The sequence below is a fragment of the Furipterus horrens genome, unplaced genomic scaffold (assembly GCF_987537825.1).
Source record: "Furipterus horrens unplaced genomic scaffold, mFurHor1.1.pri manual_scaffold_5, whole genome shotgun sequence".
NCBI classification, from domain to species: Eukaryota; Metazoa; Chordata; class Mammalia; order Chiroptera; family Furipteridae; genus Furipterus; species Furipterus horrens.
Genome location: NW_028327175.1, coordinates 156,725,813 through 156,745,179, shown reverse-complemented (window position 1 = coordinate 156,745,179; position 19,367 = coordinate 156,725,813). Strand labels below are relative to the sequence as shown.

Sequence of the window (19,367 nt, the reverse complement as noted above, 5' to 3'; positions counted from 1 at the left end):
GGCATATGGAGCAGAGAATGCTGTAGGAATACTTGAAAATATTCTTTCTTTCCCATCTCTCGCTAGAGACCTAAATATTTTTTATTTGTTCTCAGTCTTTTCTATAAGAAGTAAGTTGAGTTTCTAAAGGGAAAACCCTTGAAAGCATAGTCCTCCTCTAAGGCTCTGACCCCCAGGAATTTCTCAGTTTCACGGTAGTCCACACTCAACTTTTAACAATTATAAAGATTACCATTTAAACCTTCCAACAGTTATGGCTCCAGCCACTTCTCCTCCGGGTAAGCTTATCTCTGTTGCATTTCTGTTCACATTATTTACTTTTCACTGCAGATTTTAGAGTGAAAGTTTTTTCTGTGACCCCCTCCCCCCAATTTTCTGATGGGTTTAAGAAAAGTCATTCATTTTTAGGTTGTTTGATTTTTATCTTACTTTGTGTACAACTTCTAAGCTCTTTATATGTCCGAACTTAAGCCAGAAGTCTCATTAGTTATTTTTTGGTTTTGTTTAAATGTTTCAGTTTTCATGTGTATTATCATGTTCCTTACAAATAGAGATAGTTTATTTCTGATCTCCTTAATAATTATGATAATTTCTTAGTGTTAGGTAATGGAGACAATTGACATTATACCTTGTTTCTAACTTTAATGGGAATGCCTATGGTAATTCAAAGTAGCATGCTAGCTTTTGAGCAAGGTGGGTGTAGAGTATTAAGAGAGTAGTCATAATTTTCTATTTATTGAATTGTTTTAATTAGGAAAAGGTATTGAATTTTGTGAAAGGCTTTTCAGTGTATCTGGAGAAATCATATGTTTTTGACTTTTATCGAGTAATAAGTTATTTTATTGGAACTTTAGCACTGGAATATTGTTAAATTTATAAAGCAAATCACACTTTGCCATGTTGTGTTTTTTAATATACTACTGTGTTTATCAATATAAAGTCATAATCTTTGAAAATAATTTATTTTATAGCTGTCTTATTAGACAGGCTTGAAACAGTGAAAGCAGAGCCTCAATGAACACAACTAGGTCCTATTCTTAATACCATGTCTCATTTAGAAAAATCAGAACTCATTGGGGATCTGCCATATGGAGCAGATGCTTTGACAGGAATAAAATTGGATTTAAGTTATTGGCACAGAAAGGGGAATAGTACCATATTCAATATTAATCAAGGTCTCATTCTGGGAAGTTGTTGCAACAAAAATATTAAAGTCAATGATGCAATTTAGGTGGTTCATTTTATAAAAATAAAACTATAACATTTAATAGATTCTAATTTGTAAGTAGATGCAGAATGCTGTGAAAATCTTTTATAACACAGATTTGCCCTGGTTGTCTTAGGGCAAATACTTCAGAATTTGTAAACTCAACAACTTATTTTTTTCACATTATCATTCCAAAAGTATTGATTTCTTCTGAAGTGAAATGCCAAGTGGCAGTCATATGAAGCTAGTTTATATAATGCATGTATATGTTTATGTGTGTGTGTGTGTGTGTGTGTGTGTATCTCATAAATGTAAACTGAGGAAAATATGCAAACAACTTTGGAGATTTATATATTTTTAAGTCCTATAGTACTGAAGAAACATGGTCCTCTATCTAGCTGTAACTAGCAATGTTTCAAATTAGGTGTAGAGATTTATAAGCAATACAATTTAGTGTTTTTTAATTCCACTGTTTAACCATGAATTACCAAAATTAAGCCAAAGGCTAATAAAGGTCTTTGTTTAATTAAGAAACTTGACATAATTTTTTGTTGACCTCAAGTTCTTGAGCTAATATATTTTACTGAATTCTCCCAAGAAAATCAACAGGGGCCTCTATGCTGGTGAAAAAGAGGGCTTCAGTGGGCGGGGCTTCTGATTGCCTTGCCTCAGGTGAACGCTGTCTTTATGTCATGTTATGTATATAGGATAGGAGTTAGGCTTTAAATGGAAAATGTACTCCACAGGGAGAAATAAAAAATGTCTGCAAGGCACTGGCCTTCTCACCTGGGCTCTTTTCACAGCTTGTGTTATATATTTCCGTTTGCATTAGGTTATTACTAGGTGTTTGAAATGCCTCTGTCTGAACTACTCACCTCATTTCAGGTCTCTGGTGCTTTCTTGTCCTCTCTCTGGCTCTCTCTCTCTCTCTCTCTCTCTTTTTCTTCTTTACTTTCAATATGCCTTTTAAAGAGGAGAGGCTATTAGTTTTTAAAATGATTTCAAAACTTATCTTTTTAAGCTAAACTTAGCTTCTTTAAGAATTGGTTTTTCTGAGTTTTTAAATTATTTAACAGTGTGAGTGAAAGCAAAAGGTGATGCTATTTAATAATTTCTTAACTATATTTACATATGTCCTCCAATTGATATTTAAACATACTTCAATAATTTTCATATACCTTACTCATGTGGACTTCACAGCCCTTTCCAATACAACGAATCCCATTTTGTAGAATGAGGGATCTAGTCTCTTAAAGTTAAAAATAACATGATCACCTAGTCAGTAAGTGATTGAACCAGGATACATTCTCAACTCCTGGCCTGATATTTTTCATTTAGCATTCCAACATAGTATTAATTAGACATAATAGCTAGTATTTCTTGACATATGTTAGAGGAATATGAGAGCTAATATTTAATTGTGTATGTCCTCTGTTCATGACACTAAATTAAGTACTGAATATTATTTGTTCATATATTCCTTATAACAATCCTATAAAATAGGTATATCAAAATTGGAGGAATTTAATAATGTATTTTCCCAATGCCATACAACTGATATGAGGTGTATCAGGATTGGAATTTAATTTTTTTTTTTCATTGCAGTAGGCATGGTCTTAATTTATTTTCTATACTGCCATTTGAGAAAAGAGAAGGAAGAGAAAATTTCAGTGAGAACTCTAAACTGAGAAAGAGACGTTATAGAACTAGTTTTACACAAAAATAAGAAAGTGTGCCTTATATGTATATACAGAGTGAAATCCACATTGATTCTCTGAGTTGACCATAATAACATTCAATGAGGAAGAGGTAAAATGTGAAACATAGAGAAGTCAGGGGCAGCTATCTTTAATGTACAGTGCGTGCAACCAAGGACCAAATAACTTTTTCAGAGTCACAGAATATATAAATGTTATTATTCCATTAGATGGCGAGACCACTTTGGTACAATATCAGTTATGTTTTGATCATTCTATAATTATCAACTACCATGGTATCTGGCATTTTAATGAAAACTTCTTACTAAAAATGTGAATGAATGACAAGTAATGATGGGAACATAGTTTTTCTGACTTCTAGCCTCTAATATTGAACTTTCCCATTACTCAACTCAATATATAATACAGAGTTCTTTTATTTTCATTATACAAGATTCCAGAGTTGAGGTCTAAAGTGAAAGCTGTATTTAGATAGTCTAATTCCTCAGAGTAGGATGAAAAGATGGCTAAGTAGCATAAAGAATAAAAAAAAAAACATTTTATTCTGGAAAATCTTGAGACACACTGCACTGTTCACTTTAGCACTGATCTAAAACAACCTGTGAATATTAGTGAGAGAATAATAAGGGACAGCTTGTAGAGTCTAGCCAAACAGATCAAACACTACATTTCATATGAATCAAAAAGCTTACCATTGTGCAAATAAAATTGATGTTGATAGGACAATGTGAACGATATATTTTAATATTCATGAAATTTTGACTAAAACTCAATGCATAGAACTTAGACTGTGGTGCATTAACTTCATAAATGTGGTGAAGTGGGGGTAAGACGTAGTAAAGGGTAAAGGGAGACAAATTAATGGTGATGGAAGGTGATTTGACTAAGGGTGGTCAGCACACAATGCAATATACAAATCATGTGTCATAGAAATCTACACTTGAAACCTATATAATCTTATTAACCAATTTTATCTCCAAAAATTTAATGAAAAAGCAATATAAAAATAAAATAAAATACAAGGAAAGAAAAAAATAGAAAATTACCTCTAACTGAAAGAAGACGGTGTCCTCATATAATTTATAGCAATTCCACAATCTAAACATGCTATACTTTATACATAGTAATCCATAAATATCTTCTTAAATATAATTTACATCTATGTTTAATTTTTTTCTACTTGAATTTTGATACCTTCAAATTTTAAAAAGAATAACATCACACACACACCCATACACACACCCACACCCACAGTCATTGAAGTTAATCAAATGAAACCGAGCACACTCTCTTAGACAGAATATGCCTCACATTTTCATCTCACCGCACTGATAATAGGAATCCTGTTGCAAAGAAGGTTCTCTCTCTCATTGTAAAACTAACTTTTAAACAATATCTTCTTTCCAGAGATCAAATTCTTTTTCTGGTTACTGGATAATGGATAAGCTCTGTAGAGAAAAGGGAATTTTAAGAGAACAATGTTAATAAAAAATTATTGGCATACTAAATTATTTTGAGTAGACAGAAAGACAAGAATAAAAGGTAATATTGGAAAGTAGAAATAACAATTCGGCTGAAGAGTACTTACAATTTATTTTGGTCAGACTATAGAAGGAATTATTGGTCTATGTATATGTTGTTGATTTTATTCAACTCATAACTTCAGTGTTGTAAATAGATGATGTTAATATTGTTCATCCAAAGAGACTTTGAGTGGCTTTTTGAAAATGACATTTTTATCTATATATGTAGAGGTTGGAGCTGGTGACATCTAAGACAATGTCTAAATAAATCCAGAAGGGAGGAAAACCATAGAGAAAAGTTACTGAAAAAGGGAGGACAAAGCAACACACAAGTAATGCAGATGATGAATTGTAATTGCCAATTTATTGTTTTACTGTTTTACTTTAAAATCAACTAATATACAGTTACATTAGTCATATACAAAAGGAATTGTTGCTAAATATAATTATCTTTAGTTCTGCGTATTTAACCTAGAGTTTGAAAATTCCTTACTGAAATAGCAGGGGCCAATTTCTGGTCAAACATGGAGGATTAAACTCTCCAAGATGATAGCTAGAGGTACTTAAGTGGTGGTTTTTGGGTAATTAGCATGAGTGAAATTATTTCCTGAACTGCAATGAAAGGTGGGCAGGGTAGTGACCTGATGACCCAGGCTTCATATCATGGGCACACACACACATACCAGCTTCACAGCTTTATGCTTTAGTCAGAAGTTACATATTCCTTTTGTATTGTTAATGTTAGCATGCTATAATTCCATTTTAGAAAAGGGTTTTACTACAAAAACATTTTTTTAAATGATTGCCTTAAATGTAGCAAAAAAGCACAAAGTTTGGTTTGGTATTTTTATAAATACAGTTAAATAATGGAAAAATTACACTGTTGCTATAATATATTGCTGTTTTTTATCAGGGGTCATTTCACATTGATGTCCATATAGAAAAACCTCCAGTTTGTATTATTCTCACTAAAGTTTAATGTTTCTTGATCTTTAAGCACCTCTGGTGTCTGTGAACTGAAGTTCATTTTTGATAATAATTTAACACTTAACATTAATATCGATAAGAAAAGTTTAACATTTTTGGTGAGTATGCAGCTATTTATGAATTAAGGTCCATTTTATTAAAGAGCAAAAAAGTTGCATATTAATTGATTAAAAATGAACTTTCAATACTATTTTCATATACTTGTTCAACAGAACTTCACATCGCATTGTCCCATTTATAATTATAGGCTTAGGCTAAACAAGTAATTGTTATTTTATGTAGTATGTCTGTACATAGGCATTTGAATCATTAAAAACAAATTTTTGACAGCATTATTGGTATATAATTGACATTTAATAACTGCATATTAAATAATATCATTGGTGTTTTATAGACATACATATATAGCCCTGAAGTTATACTGCAATTAAGATAAGAAACATACATCAAAACCAAAAACTTACTGGTGCTCTTTTGTAATCCAATCATTTCTTCTCCCAAACCCCAAATGACCACCAATCTGATTTCTGTTGCTAACGATTGAATGGCAGTTCCTAGAGTGTTGTATAAATAGAATCATACAATATGTACAGTTATTAGGCTTCTTTCACTCAGCATAATTATTTAGAGATCCATCCATGGTGTTACTCGCATCCACAACCTTTTGCATGGACATACAGTTACATAATTCCCCTGGTGATGAACATCTGAGTCATTCTCATGACCTGGCTATTACAAATCCAGCTGCTTTATTTGTGTACATCTTTGTATGACTTTGCCTTCATTTCTCATGGGTAAATACCTAGGAGTGAAGTGTCTGGAGTCTATGCTATGCATATATTAGTGTTAAGGAACACATGCACATTTTTAAATCTGATTTCCCCTCTAGGTTTGCTTCTACCACTTGTCATAATTCCATTGATCAGGACAGGTCTGTACAAACAGCAGGATGCATTTGCCATGAGCTAGTTTCACAGCCACCTGCACCTGATTATATCTTCAACAATGATGTATTCACTTACTTCTACAAATAGACCTTTTAGTTTGATACTTAAAAATACCTTTATAGATAGAGCATCATTCTTGCTTAGGGTTAGCCCAGCTATCTGTTTTGTTGCATTTTAGCATTCTATTCTATATATAAGTTGCCAGTTTAAGCTACTTTATTTTGCTAGTGTTGAGAATTTTTATGTCTCTTAAAACAAACTTCAATCCAGCAACCTTGAATATATATACAAAAGTCTAATATAAATCTGAATTATTGTCTTACTGTGCAATATCTCCTCAGGATATGGAGCTTCTTTCATATTTTAAAAAAAAATTTAGTTCAGTAAAATAGGAGTGTCAGGTTTGGACATCCTGTTTAGCCTTACATAATATCCATGGCTGGAACAGAGTGGGCGTTTTTGCTTTGTTACTGTGCCTGGGATTCTCTGCAAATCTAGATAGATGGATTGTGTTGGGACCACTGATATACCAGGCTGCCTCAGTTTATGGAAGTAAAAGATTTCCTGTAGGTTAAAAATAATCCCCACTGGGAAATCAAAACACAAGTTTTCTTTCCCTCAAAATCTTTGTTATAGAACACTTTTGTAAAATCACTTTCCAGGACACTGAAAATATTATACAGGAAATAATGAAGCAACTGCTTTTACAGATCCACAGAGTTACAAAGGAGACCACGCAATCTGGTGAAACAGCATGCTGCTGTGTAAGGGGAATTTCTCTGTTTCTGCTGTCACAGTCTTCTGTAGTGTTTGCTCTGATAATGAAGACATACACTGCAATTTTCCCCTCACCTATTGAAATCTTTGGTCTGTGTCTACATCAGTTTCAAATATCATGCCACATTGATAGACCTTTGCAAAGTGACAAGGCCAGCTTTGCATTCCTGCAGTAAATTTTGCAATTTTGCTCTTTCTTTACTGCTGACATGTCCTTGTAATGGCACATTCATCCTTAAGCAGATTTTCTGTAACACTAATTGCTTTTCCTCCCCATGATTAAAAGTAATAAGTTTATATTGTAAAAACTTAGAAACAAATAAATTATAAGGAAGAAGGAAGAAAGACAAGATACAATACTCCACAACTCTTTCTCATATACATATGCAATATGCTTTATATAATTAGAATATATGTATGTATATATATGTATGCATTCTGTTAAAAGTGTATTAAGTGCACGTTTTGCCATCAGAAAATCTCTGAAACTCTTACTTTACTATCTATAAAATAGCTTTCCTGAAAAAATTTATATATTTTAATATTTGATAACCCTCTTTTGCTGCCTATTCTAAGAATAAAACACAAATTCACCTACATAGAGTTTATCTGGCACAGAGTTTAATGGAAAAAGTGAGACTTCTGCACCCAAACAGAGTAGAATTTGCCTGATGCTCATGGTGGCAATGTTTGTACCCACAAGCGGAAGGCCAGGGTGTGTTATTAGTCATCTGTCACCACCACTACTGCTGCTATTGCTACTGTTACTGCTGTCACCAACATCATTACCCCGCCTCTACTACCACTATTACTACTGCTACTATTATTATTATAGTATTGTTTCCAGCAATAGCATGCCTTGCACTCATATGCAATGACAGTAATTTCCCTGACACAATTCTCAATGGCATCATCAATTACTTTACTGCTTGTGAAGGACCCTCACATTATTCTATGTAGTTCTTGACAAAACAAGTGTCAAAAGTTCTTTCTTACCTCCTGAGAGGTTAACAATCCAAAGTGGACTTGTGATCTAGGTTTGTGTCAAACACTTCAAAAGAAGGGTATCCTGCTAATTCCATGTGTTTTTTAAACAAATATTACCTTTCCTCATATGTTATATCCAAACCTGTAATAGACTTGTAGAGTGAATGGAGAATTGAAGGGTATTTTATAAATCATTTAAGTCAATCCTTTTATTTCTGAAGAAGCTGAGTTCTCAACAAGTGAAGTACTTGTTTGAGGCAACAAGCTATTTTTATTGTACTTTTTCCATTACCATTTATCCTTGCCCCATACTCCCCTCCCTATGGAATCACCACACTTTGTCCATGTCCATGAGTCCTTTTTCCTTTTTGCTCAATCCCTCCACCCCTTCCTCTCCCACTCCCCTTATTAGCAGTCCTGCTTTCTGAGTCTGTCTATTTTGATTGTTAGTTCAGATTGTTCATTAGATTCCACATATGAGTGAAATCACATGATTTGTCTTTCTCTGACTGGCTTATTTCACTTAGCATAATGTTCTCCAGGTCCATCCATGCTTTCTCAAAGCATAAACTTTTCTTCTTTATGGCCAAGCAGTACTCCATTGTGTAAATGCCCCATAGTTGTTTTATTCACTTATCTGCTGATAAACTCTTGGACTGTTCCATATCTTGGCAATTGTAGATAATGCTGCACTGACTGTAGAGGTGATTATGTTCTTTTAAATTAGTGTTTCAGGTTTCATCAGATAAATTCCCAGAAGTGGGAATTGCTTCATGCCAAGGCAGCTCCATTTTTAATTTTTTGAGGTATCTTCATACTGCTTCCCACAGTGGCTGCACCAGTCTGCATCTCCACCAACAGTGCACTAGGGTTCGCCTTTCTCCATCCTCATCAGCACTTGTTGTTGATTTATTGATGATGACCATTCTGGCCAGTGTGAGTGGCACATACAATAAACTATAGTTTATTCAATATCTGGTGTTGGGAAAATTGGACAGATAGATGCAGAAAAATAAAACTAGACTACCTGCTTATGCCATACACGATAATGAATTCAAAGTGGATGAAAAACTTAAATTTTAGACCTGATACCATAAAATTTTTAGAAGAAAACATAGGCAGTAAAATCTCAGACATTGCTTCAGATGTATCTCCTCAGACAAGGGAAACAAAAGAAAAATAAATGGGACAACATTAAACTAAAAAGTTTTTGCACAACAAAAGAAATAATCAACAAAATAAAAAGACAACCCACTGAATGGGAGCACATAGTCACTGATACATCTGATAAGGGGTTAATACCCAAAATTTATAAAGAACTTAAAAAACTCAATGCCAAAAAGAAACCATACAATCCAATTTTAAAATGGGCAAAAGACCTAGATAGACACTTCTCTAAGGAGGACATACAGATGGCCAATAGACATATGAAAAAAATGCTCAATGTCACTAATCATCAGAGAAATACAAATTAAAACTACAATGAGATCACAAGCTATTAAGGGCAGCAGTTGACCTAGTATCGAGATAATCAATCTTTATATTATATTCCATCACAGTTCTTGCCTCAATGAAAGAACTTTTGCAAGTTACTTACCTTAGGTTTTTTGCTTATAATTTGGAAACAGGATATAAACTCACAGCTCTGTCCAAAATACATTTAATAGTTTTGCTGATTAGTATAGTCTAATTCATACAGAACTTTTTTTAAAAGCAATAACTCCATTTTGTGCATTTCATTTTGCACATCCATTAGCATCCTTTTGCTCATTCTAAGGGCCAAAACTGAAATCATCTCAAGCCTAATATAACTTAAAGCTGGGGTGCCAGTCTGAAACAAGCAGGGTATATTTTAGTTTGGTTTTCAAAGACAATATATCATTCAAGGTAAGTGGCCCCAAGTTTGCCAAGGTCCAGAAATTATATATGGAATGGGGAAGAGGAGATCAATGACCAATCTGGTATTGGGTTTGCTGATCAAAGCCCCTAAATACCTGGCCTGCCTTGCTCTGAATATAGTCATGCTGTTCAAAACTCACTTTCTAGACTTGTAAGTTTTAACTGCTTAATTCCCACTTTTACCATGCATTTGTGACTATTGAGCTACATTGCATGGGCCCTACTCTGCACTAACCCTCTATTAGCTGTGTGATGTTGGACAGGTTCCATTAACTCTAAAGCTCAGTTTCCTCGTGTATGGTATGAAAATGACAGCATTTGCCTCTTTAGGTTTATTGTTAACATTGAATGAGAAAATAAATGTGACATAACCCAGCAGAGCTGTTCATGACTTCTATTAAGACATCAATTTTAAATGATTACCTCACTTTTCTGTTAAAAAAAAAAAAAGAAAAAGAATGTCAAGATCCTGGTTTGGGTTTGGATATTTATAATATCTGAATTTTCCAAAAATATGCTTTCATCCAAATCCTATTCTTCATGGTTTCATTAATCTTTCACATCTTTAAACCTCAAGCTGGAATACTTTCTATGACAGTTTTCATCAATTAGACATGCTGTCCTGGGAATCAGAGCTAGATCACCAAATCATTTAGTGGTTGAATAAGTACAGTGATATTGATAATGCCACTTTCATTTGAGACCCTCTTGCTGATTTGCTTTGTACTTTTCTAAAATTATCCACCTCATTGGCATCTTAGGAGTGGAGGAATGATAGCCCACAAGCTTTCTGATAGAGGGATTGAGGCTAAAATATTATTTACCCTGTGTGAGTCTATCATTGATTGAGTCCTTAGAAAGGCCTTATATAAACTTAAATGATTATAATGATCACTTCCATGATAAACATCAAAACCCACACTCAACCATAAGGCATCAAATGAATGGCTATTTGATGGCTGTTGGATTAGGTAGGTTTTGAAGTAGTGAACTTATAGAAACTTATTTTATAAAAAAATACACAAAACACTAAGGATCAAGGTAGTGTCTCCTCTGACAATAATACCCTGCATGTTCAGGATTTGTCTGTCCAAGTTGTCCTATTTGACTGCATGTTGAATCATATCCTCTTGTACATAATAGATACATTCTTTTCTCTTACTTTAGAGTATATACATTTTTTAATATTCTGCAACTTAGCTTTGTCAAACTATATTTCAATTATTGTAGCCTGTAAGGGGTATAATACTCACCCAGGCCTTAGTTTCATCATAGGGAATAATTCATATGGTTTTATATTCCCACATACTGGAAGAGAAGAAATAAATGGCTTGTGAACCATAGAATGATAATGGTATCTAGAGGGGGATTTGAATTGTTTTTTGAAAATCTACCAATATCTATTGTGGCAAAAAGGAATATATGTCTTTATTTGCATCTTTATTACACCTCTATTTTCTTTCTTGTCATTCACTAAAAGCTACTGTTATTGAGTGCCTACTATTTGCTGAGCAATGTGTTAGGCACTCAAGTTATAAAACTGTGAACAATACTAAAAAATTCTCACTCCTTGTGATAATAAGAAGATGCATTTATTGGGAAGATTAATAATATTTCTAATAAATATGACAGATTGAAATAAGTTATGTTTCAATCAACTGAACTCAACATATTTACCAGCTTTTCCCTAATATTGAAATCTCCTAGTACGAGGAACATTTCATCCAGATTAATATTATGCTTACAGTTCAAACATGAACTCATAAAATCTTAAAACTCAAAGGACTTGAAGAAATTATTAAGTTTTACTTACTTATGACCTCCCTTTTAAATAGGAAAATTAGGACATTTGCCTAAACATAAAATTAATTGACAGCAAAGTTAGAATGAAAACCCAAGTATTCTAACTTTAAGTTTACTAATCTATTCTATAGTACATGCCTAACACTTTTTTACAATGCAAGGAATACCTTCCCAGCTTATCTTGGGGCATTCAATGTTTATTCCCATCTTATACCTGACATTACTAAGGAAATTTCTCTGTATCTCACCATTCAATCTCAGTCTCAAATTTTCTAACTCTAGGGAATGTGTTTTTATTTCTAATATCCTTACCTTTTATTTCTCTTGAGGGCAAGAATTGTGTTTTATTTGTCTGAATATGTCTAGAATAATGGACTGTTTATATACATTAAAAAGATACTCAGATATGAAAATTAGATGACTTAATTTTTCTAACATCTTTATTACTGATCAAGCAAACTTGGACTATCACTGAATATCTCTAGGTAATAATTTCTTTATTATAAGTAAAACTTTGAAAAATAACAGAGGATGAAAATAGTTTAATAAATGCTGATATTAATACTGCAACCAAGTTTGTAATTTTATTTCCATAAATCTTTAAATTTTATTTTCCAATTGTTTGGTTAAGTCTAATATAATTAAAGAGTACTCTCTTCTGTTTAGTAACCATGATGGTATTACTTTATATGGGGAATAAGTTTCTGTTCATGAATTCAGAAGTACAAGAAAAAAGTTACTCTTTATTTTTATGTATCTTAAGACAACTAAGTTTTATGTTTGCTCATGGAAATATAAACATGGTTATTGGGCCGCTTCCTTGCCCCGACCACCTGTGTTGGACAGCTGAGCCACAGTTTCAGAGCACTGGTTCACAAAGAGGGTGGTTCTCTTCCTCCCCTCTCCCGCTGGAGACAATTGGAAATGTCTAGAGATATTTTTGATTGTCATATCTTGGGATGGTTCTACTGCATGTGGTGGGTAGAGGCTAGGGGTCATGCTAATCATTCCACAATATGCAAGACAGCCTCTTATAACCAGAAATATTCAGAGCAAGTTTTCAATAGTGCCAAGATTAAGAGACTTTTCTAGACTTACACAATATCCAGGCACCTGAGGGAACCACCAATCATTTGTCATTTTCTCACGCTGGTTATCAATGAGAAGCCCATTGTGCTAGCCCGTGTATGTGGTTCCTCAGGGTTTACTACTTGCCGATTCCATGAAAAGGTTTTGGCACAGGACCCTGGTGAGACCTGAAACTGGTTGGGTTTGGTAGACGGCATTTTCCCTGAATTCTTTCTATACCCACACTGCACTGCTACTGAAATACACACATTCCTTTCTCATCTTCCAAGTCTACAAATTTTGAGCTTGTGAACAAACTGCTCAGGATCTATTGTCCTTATTTTAATAGCCTTTATATTGGTCTGACCAAGAATTCTGTTTATTATTTTTCTGTAAAATAAAAGATACATTTTTCATGTTCCCTAATAACTTTATTGATTTAAATATTATGAGTATGTTGGCTATGTCCCATTATTGGCTTCTAGTGAGTAGAGGCCAGGGGTGCTGCCAAACATCTCCAATGCATAAGACAGCCCCAAAGAAAATAATTATTTGTCCAAAATGTCAATATTACCAAGAAACTTTGCAAACCACTTTTGACATGTTTGATCAGTCACAGCACCTTCTTCATACACTGTACCAATCTTCTTTTGTGTTACAGTTACATTTTTACTTTTCTTGAAATAATAAAACATAATATGCCAAAATATTACATATTGTCTTCCATTTCAATATTAAAATGGCTGCACAAAAATTCACCAGTTTTGATACTTTTTTAGATGCATGCTGATACGACAGTTGTCACAATCTATGCAATCTATGAGCATCGTTTTGAATGAAGTTAATGAAAAGTAAGCACTACTAGAGCCATCACATGGAAAAAAATAAATGAACTTTTTTGGCCAAACCAATAAAAGGTCCAGGAATCTTTACCCCAAGCTTTCACTTAAGCAAGGAGTGATTAAATCAACACCTACTGAAGACAGAAGAAAAAGAATTAAACATTATTCCATAGCTCAAAAGTGTTCCCAAGACCTTCTTGTGACTTATAGGTCATAAAATAATTTATTTCTTTATCCAGTTAGGAAATTTTATAAAGCACATAGTATATGCCGTCTTCAGGTGCTCAAAATGATAAATAAGAGAGACAACATCCCTATTTCTATGGAAGTTATGTTCTAATGGGGCAAGACCAAAATATATCTTCTTTCAAAAAAAAAAAAGAGAAAAGAAAAATATGTAATTTTGGGTTATAATCATGATAAGAGACCTAAAAGAAAACATACAAGGGGATGTAATAAAATAAAGTTGGGGAAAGGGTTTACTTTAGATAGACTGTCCAGTGAAGACTGGATGGGGCTGAGTTCCCAGAGTGAGAAGGATCCAGCATGTGAAAGCTGTAGGAAGAGCATGCATCATAAGAGAGCAGGAAATACAAAGAGCGAAAGAGCTTGATGTAGAAAGAATGAATGAATAGGACATGTTTAAGGAGTAGAAAAGAGGCGAATGTAACAGGAATGTTCCTGGCTTTTTTGAGCATTCAGGATGATAGAGCACCAGTTTCTTGACCAGAGGTGTGCATATTCAACAGGGGCATTTCTTTATTTTCTGTAAGTTTAAGTAGTGTTATCCCTATTTTTAAAAATATTTTAATTCTGAATCTCTACTTTGACATTTGAAAATTATCCTGTGTTATCAACTCAGCTAGGATTATCTCACTGAGCATACTATACCTGCTTCCTGTTTTAGAAAACTATCCATAGAACCCTTCCTAACAACTTCTCTAAGTGTCAGACATTTACTGACATTGCTATGGTGGTTATTTGACTTAGTAAAGCCAGTGACAGATAGTCAGAGAAGTATAATTTATGATTAAATCATGTGTATGATTTAAAATCCAACTTTAATTCTTAGAGGAAAATGCCAAGTGTGATTACTGTGTCCTAACATTTCTTTCCTTATTTCATTTATTTTTTCCTTCCTTTCCTTTCCTTTCCTTCCTTTCCTTTCCTTTCCTTTCCTTTCCTTTCCTTTCCTTTCCTTTCCTTTCCTTTCCTTTCCTTTCTTTCCTTTCCTTTCCTTTCCTTTCCTTTCCTTTCTTTTCCTTTCCTTTCCTTTCCTTCTTCCCCTTTTTTATTATGTAGTGGCCACTATTTTTTCCTCTTTAAATATTAAACATTTATGAAGTCTGTGCAAGTGAATTTTTAGTTGTAATGATATCACCTACCTGTCTCACTGGGATTATAAAGGGTTTAAGTCTATAGAAAAATTGAGCTCCTTGATGTGGAAAAAGACAATATCAATGCGGTCCTTACTAACTCAGTGATATATATTTTATACATATATATTAAAACCACCAATTTACTGTGACCCTGAAGTTTAATGTTCACTATGGTTTACTGAAGCCCTAGTTTCTATAAAAAGCCTCAGTCTAAATATTTTCAATTTATTTACTTGTTCCTGACTCCTTTTGCATACATAAACTGAGATCTTATAATAATTTTAATCATAAATAATATTAAAGCATCAAGATGGTCTAGTCACTGAGTAATGTTCCAGTTCATTATATTATTTTATCCTCACAATAACCCTAAGAGTTGAGTGGCATTTTTCCAGTTTACAAGTGAGGAAGCTAAGCTTATTTCTAATCACCTTGGGCTATCTAGGCTTCACAATAAGTAAGAGTTAAAATAGCAAAATATAAAATATTTTTCCTGAATTCTGGTGTGAGAAATAAATGAGTAATTACTGAGTTTACTAACACTCTTTCCAGAAACAACTGGACATCTTTTTCTTGATCTTGTCTAGAGACACCTCAACTTAGAGGAGTTCATTTTCCACATTACTGAGAATCTACGTTAGAGTAAATCTTTGCAGGGGCGCATTTCATAGATCATTTTACTTTAATACATGATAAAATCGGATCAAAAGAGATCTTTGGGTTTAGGAGAAAACAGTGCATGTGGAATTACATTAAATCCTGTTTAGTACAATGAACTTCAAATCAGGTGAGTGTAACTATAGGCAACTAGTAAGTACCATATCAATCCAGGATAATACATTTGAATTACAATAAATATATCCAAATTTCCACAAAAGTTTTATCAAGAAATGTAAAATTTTTTGATGGGATTAAGGACAGGATAGTAAAGGAAGTGGAGAAAAATTAATAAACAGTAAGAAACAAACTTGCCGAACCCATTATATCTGTGGGCCAAGCTCTTACTTAAAGCATGTCAGTATGATTTAGTGTCAAAACAAACTTCAGGATAAAGTTTCATTATCCAAAATTTGGTTCTTAGTAAACCAAAGTTGAAAAGACTACACAAATGTTCAAAGTCCCATAATGACTAATTGAAGGGCCAGAATTTGAATTCAATTTCAAGTCTCCATTACTCAACAGTATAGGGAGGATCTTTCTACCCCATGGCACTGCATCAAAGATAGTCTCTCCTTCCACAGAATGAAAATTGATTTGAAACACACACAACTCACACACAAATGTCCTTCATGCACATATACCTTCCAGATATTTAACCTACTAAAGGCACCAGATGAGTAAGAACAAGCTGTTTTTAAAATTTTATTTTTAATTACAGTTTCCATTCAATATTATATTGTATTAATTTTAGGTATACAGCATAGGGGTTAGACCATCATATGCTCTATAAAGTGCCCCCCCCCCCTGATATTTCCAGTAAGTATGCAATCTAGGGTTAGCCCATCCTCCCTCCTTTTTAAAAAAATATTTGCTGCTTCTATTATTTTTTGTCTTTAAACCTAAAAGAATTAATGTATCATTTAATACATAATTAAAGTATTCCTATTTCTTAGCTTCTAAATTTATACTATAATATTGCATATTTGGCTTTATTTTTCAATGCCACCCAGCTGCTTGCCTTACAGAATGCAGAATGCTGCCAGCAAGGGTTTTGAACACTCCCCCACTGATTTGGTTCATGAAAAGAAGAGGTCAGTTGCGGTGGCTTAGCAAGAAAACTATTAGTAGGTTATAGACAAAGAAAAGCACAGATATGTGGGTGTAAATAGGGGGCTTTTTCTTCCTGCAGTATCACCAACAAAAATAGTACTTGTGAACTTGTGACTTCTGAGAGCAGCAGTTTTTCTTAGTTTCTGTTAAGTAACTTTATTTGGGGGTTGGATAAAATACTGGAAGCAATGATTAAGTTATATATTACTATATCATAGAGTATGACCCAAATAATAAATAAGAGACTTTCATAAGAAACAGTTCACAGTGTGGGCACCAGACAGCCTTCAGTTGCAAAACAGAACCCAAGAAAGGGAATTTGGTCTTCTGAATTTACTCAGATGTTACAGAGGCTGGTGATGTGTCAAGGAGGGAAATTGCAAAGATCTTTCTCAAGCACACTGTGGGAAGAATACACAATAAATAGATAATAATAAATAAACAATTGTATAGAAGTTCCATAGTGGTAAACTCATGTTATTAGTACCCAAGAAGTGACAGTAAATTGCTCTGTGATCCTAGCTACACTTAATTGCAGCTACACTTAGTTGCAGCAAAGAAGGACTGCATATAGACATCGACATACATATAACAATTACTCAGCATATTGGAGGCCTTGGAAAAAGAAGGAAGGTTGATATCCTATAGGAGTAAATAGAAATAAATGCACACAGATTGGTGATGCTTAGTGCAAGTGTTAGAAAACAAAGAATGTGCTGGTTAAAGATCCATGAGATAAGAAAAATATCTCAGTCCAATAGTGGTTATGAAATTGGCAGTGTTGCTTCACAGTGTGAATTAATCATTGTGTTTCCATCTCCAGGGAAGGAGAGCTCTTCCCAGCCCTGAAAATAAACAAAGGGGCTGTGTGCAATGCAAAGTTTAAGGGAAACCAGAACTGGCTAAGAAGGCAGGTGCTGCATTCTTTCCAAGTCTTTAGCAGTCAGGTGTATATAAAAGATCTTCCACTTTCCTTTTTGTTGTTTTTCATGAAATAAATGTTTGTATTCCAGATTTCTTACCAGGGCTTAGTTGAAAAGGAATCAGAGTTTAAAGTTGAGATTGTGTAAACTAAGACAAATACTCAGTTAATTCTTATTTAGTACTTTTACTTGCTTTTGCAATAAGTACTGGTATGTTTAAATTACTATATTGCCCCATTGATAGGAAGGGAATAAAACCCTTGATCAAGAAATAACAACATAAAACAAAAAAAAGTGTACTTTGAAATATAGATGGAAGTACAGCAAAGGTACAGTTAGAACAAGTGTTTGTTGTTATTGTTATGTGTTTTCTTTTGCTCATATCCACATGTCTTTTTGCCTATCACTGATCATTTTGCTTCACTCATTCAAAAGCATGTATATGCTAGCTTGTGGGGATATGATAGTAAGAGGGTATATCTAGTCATTACCTCACAAAATAGACAGTTAACAATTAGCTGAGTAATTCAACAAACAATGATACAATAAAGTATGATTAACTTTATGATACTGAAAGTAGAGGGAATCAGGAAAAACTTAGGTGGAGGAACTCAACCCAGTGTATGGATCTCCTGAATAAGAAACCTCTGAACAAAGAGCTGTTTAAGTGGAAAGTGAAAAAGAGAAATGGAAGGAAATTAGCTATTTAGAATAGATATTGGAGTTCATGTTAAATTATTAAGTTGTTAGAAAATTTAACTTCTCAATAATTTTAGTGGAATTTTGATGTTATATGGCTTTAATGATAATCATCCCATACACCTATAAACACCTTGCTTGTGATAACCACATACTGGTTAGCCAAATTGCTACTCACTGAGAGAAAAACTTCCTTCTGATCAGTTTTGCTTTCAAAATGTATTAGGATATAAAAATGAAAGCAAAAAATGAATAAGCAGAACAAACACACACAAACTCATAGACACAGACCATAGTATAGTGGTTACCAGAGAGAAAGGGAAGTGGAAGGTGAGGATAGTAAAGGGTGAATGGGGTCAGATATGGTAATGAAGGGATATTTGACTTCGGTGGTAAACACACAATGCAGTAAACTACACAAGATCTATCATAGAATGGTACACTTGAAGCCTATACAATTTTATTAACCAGTGGCACCTTAATAAATTTAAAAATTTATTAGGATATAATTCATACACCATTAATTTCAACATTCTAAAGTGTAAAGTTTGGTGGTTTTTTTTTTTTTTTTTTTTTTTTTTTTGTATATTCACAACATCCTGTGACCATTACCACCATCTAATTCCCAAACATTGTTATCATCCCCATGAGAAACCACATGCCCATCAGCACTCATACCCACTCCCTCCTCACCCACTCCCTCCTTAGGAACCACTAATCAAATTCTCTCTCTGTAGATTTGCCTATTCTGGACATATCATGTAAACAAAATTATACAATATATAGTCTTTTGTAATTGACTTCTTTCACTTAGCATAATATTTTGAAGTTCCACCTA

The 19,367-nt window shown here is 33.6% G+C and overlaps 1 protein-coding gene across 1 annotated transcript in view; it reads left to right on the top strand.

Moving 5' to 3' along the window:
- Positions 1–19,367, top strand: part of CTNNA3 (catenin alpha 3) — a 1,620,658-nt gene that overhangs the window by 1,448,708 nt on the left and 152,583 nt on the right. The gene's annotated exons all lie outside the window — the stretch shown is intronic.